Source organism: Neopelma chrysocephalum, unplaced genomic scaffold (assembly GCF_003984885.1).
Source record: "Neopelma chrysocephalum unplaced genomic scaffold, ASM398488v2 Primary Assembly neopelma1_361, whole genome shotgun sequence".
NCBI lineage: Eukaryota > Metazoa > Chordata > Aves > Passeriformes > Pipridae > Neopelma > Neopelma chrysocephalum.
Genome location: NW_020898025.1, coordinates 1,204,550 through 1,208,034, shown reverse-complemented (window position 1 = coordinate 1,208,034; position 3,485 = coordinate 1,204,550). Strand labels below are relative to the sequence as shown.

Genomic DNA, 3,485 nt, shown 5'->3' with positions numbered 1-3,485 from the left:
CCTGGGGTCTCCTTCTTGCCCTTCCACACTCCTCCTGTCCTTGCTGACCACATCCCTGAGGAAAATGGGAGTAAGTGTGAATTGTGATGGATGTCATGTTCCAGCTGAAGATACTCCAGGAATACAAAGTGGGATGAGACCATAACCTTACTGAGACCAAAGGGTGTGAATGAACCATTGCATCGAAGGATTTTGAATTATTTTGGTCTGACTGGTTTAATGGAGTTGATTTATCACAATTTTAAGGTCTTTCCCTGCATTTCCTCTGAGTCGGTTCTGCTCTAATCAGGTCAAAAGCTGATTTGCAAATAGTCACCAGAGAAAGGGGGAAAAAAATCGAGGGATTTAAGCCCAAGCTGTGCATTTCATACCATTAATTGAAAGTCTGGGAGAGATAATGTGTCCCTTCTCCTGGCTGAGACCCATAAGCTGCTATTAACAGCAAATTCCCCACCCGGCTCCAGGAATCACCTCCTGGCTGGGATTACAGCTGAGGAGAAAACCTCCCCCAGGGGCTGATTTAGTGAAAGGGCAGAAATTAGGGAGCACCAAGGGGTATCAGAGCACTCAGAGCTCCACTTAGGGCAGCACAAACCCGAGAAGAATTGTTTGAAAACTGGGATTAATGGGAATAAGGCATAGGTCTCCCAGTGCAGGACAATAAAGGCAGGGTGGTATCTTAAATATTTCTCTGCCACCTCTTTTCTGCACATATTTATGTGAAAGTTGTGCCTTTTTTGTCACCTTATATGAGCTTTTCGGAACAGACTATGTCTGTATTTTTGTATATATGTATATAAACATATACTTACATATGGTGGTGCCAGAGACCCCGGCCACCCACAGTGGCATTCTGCTGCAGGAATTCTGAGCACATTTTCCATGTCCCCACACCCCCGGAGGAGGGAAGAGGTCGATAATCAGAGAAATCCACCCTGGTATTAATTACACGCCATTACCGGGGCTTATTTGCTAATCCCCATTCTAATCACCCTCTCGGTTATATTTCAACCAGCACCTCAGGACACTGCATGTAATGAATAAAATATATATCAAAGTTTATTCCAGAGCACGGTGAGGGCAGCAGCAGCAGCCAGGATTACACAACAGACCTGCTGTCACACCAAGGTAGTCGCGGCACATTCATACGTCAGTGAAATCCCACCCCCCGCCCCAGCCCAAAGCCAAGTGGGGTTTATTTTTCTAAGTAAAATAAATAAATAACGTTTTTTCCGGTGGGATTCATGCAGCCTCTGGGGGAAAGCCACTGCAGAAGCTTGGCACAGCGAAGCGAGAGCTGGTGGCTCAGGTGAGGGGCTCTGTTATCCCGGGGACGGCGAGCGCTGTGTCCGGCGGAGGAGCCGGATCACGAGGGGGGCTTTGCCAGCTGAGCCACTGCAATTCCCGGCAGGGAAAGGGTGATCCCATCACGTCCGAGTCCTCCATCCAAAGGGGTGATCCCGTCAGGTCCGAGCCCTCCGCCCTGAGGCCGGCTCAGGGCTGGTGGGGCAGCGATGGGGACAGTGATGGGGACAGCAGCACCAGGGCCCTGCACAAGTCTTCTGCCCGGGGAGGGATCCTTCATCCCGAGCCCTCCTCCGCCTCCTCGTGCCTTCTCGCCAGCCCGCAGCGACAGGCTCTGCTGCCAGGTGACATTGGATGTCCCCAAGGACGTTTGCTGGAAGCACTGGGAGGTTTCAAGTGTCACTCGCTTGGTCAGTCATCAAAGCAGTCCCAAAATTCCAGCTCGGCGGGAGGTGAACGGTGCCGGTGCCATCACGAGTTCCAGTCCTCATGAATTCCAGTCCTCTCCCGCTCTCTGCCCCTACCGGGGCCGAAATCACTGGCCAGGGCTGGTGGAAGTGGGGTGGCCCTGAGTCCGCTCGATTCCCCACTGAGGCTTGCACAGAGGCCCATGATCAGTCCCAGTCCCATCAGTGTCCTGCTGGCCCAAGGGCTCTGGGACCCCTCCTGAGGGGCTGTGGGGCTCGGACAGGGAAGGGGCCCTGCCCCAGAGTGGCTGCCCTGAACCTGCTGCCTTAGAGAGGGAGGTGACTCCAGACTGAGATGGAGGTGCTGGCAGCAGATTCCCCGATAAACATCCCCAAACCTGGCAAGATCCTCCAGGGATCCCAGACCCTGGAGGGTCTCCCAACCCCATGGGGGTCCCCAGACCCTGCTGGGCCCCTCAACCTCACTGCCCCCCCAATCTGCCAGTTCACTGCACACCCTGGACCCCAACCCTGCAGGATCCTTCAAGCACTCCAAACACCCACGGACCACCTCCACCCCCTCCCTGCCAAAAAATTCCTCAGAGCACCCTAAGGTCCCCAGACCCTGCTGAGGAGTGCTCCAATACCAGAGGGTCCCCTACAGAACCCCAAACAACTCAGATCCCACAGGGTCTTCCCCCATCAGACCCCTCAGGCCACTGCTGGGGTCCCCAGATCCTGCTGGGTACCCCCACCCCATAGAGTCCCCCAGACCCTGCAGGATCTCTCTGGGACCCCCAGGGATGCTTAAGCCTTCCCAATCCATTGAACCCCTCAGGCCACTCCCAAGGTCCCCAGACCCCGCTGGGTCCCCCAGACCTCCCCCACCTTGCAGGATCCCTCTGGGACCCCCGAATCCATTGGGTCCCAGCCCATTGGATTCCCCAGACCCTGCTGGGTCCCCTCACCCCATAGTGTCCCCCTGACCCCTCCCACCCTGCAGAATCCAATCAGGACCTGCAAACGCACTGCTTCCCAACCCACCAGACTGCCCTAAACCCTCTAAAGGACCCAAGACCCCGCTGGGTCACCCTCACACCATGTGGTCCCCCAGATCCTGCAGGGTTCCCCAGACCCATCAAAGTGGCCCCCACTTTCAGAACCCCCATGTACCACTGATCAGTCCCCCCTGGACCCCAGACCCCTCCAGCTCCCCAACCCCTCCCAGACCCCAAAGCTCCCCAGTCAGACTTCTCAGGACGAAGGACTGGATCCCCCTATGCTGCGGGGCCCCCCAGATCCTGCAGAGTCCCCCAGACCCATCAAATTGTCCCCCACTTTCAGAACCCCCAAAGCCCCCGGATCCTCACTGATCAGACTCCTCGAAGGACTGGATCCCCCCAGATCCCGCAGGGTCCTCAGACCCATCACGGCACCCCCCACTTCCAGAACCCACCCGATCAAACCCCCTCAAGGACCCCAAACCCTTGCAGCTCCCCAAACCCCCCCCGGATCCTCACTGATCAGACTCCCCAGGGCTCCTCGAAGCACTGGGTCCTCCCAGATCCTGCAGGGTCCCCAGACCCACCAAAGAACTTTCAGAACCCCCCCGATCAAACCCCCTTAAGCACCCCAGCCCCCTTCACACCTTCACCACCCCACCCCCCTTCCCTACGCGGAGCCGCGGGGCGCCGCCGGCAGCCGGCGCACGGGGGTCCCCGCGGCCGCCCCCCGCGCCCGGGACGGTGCCCAGGGCACGCAGCTGCGGAGGGC

General features: G+C 57.4%; 1 long non-coding RNA gene across 1 annotated transcript in view; it reads right to left on the bottom strand.

The window, feature by feature from the left end:
• Positions 1-823: 823 nt before the first annotated feature.
• Positions 824-3,485, bottom strand: part of LOC113978795 — an 18,138-nt gene continuing 15,476 nt past the window's right edge. Inside the window, exon 4 of the long non-coding RNA XR_003537652.1 lies at positions 824-964. This is a non-coding gene — a long non-coding RNA (uncharacterized LOC113978795). The remainder of the gene's footprint in view (positions 965-3,485) is intronic.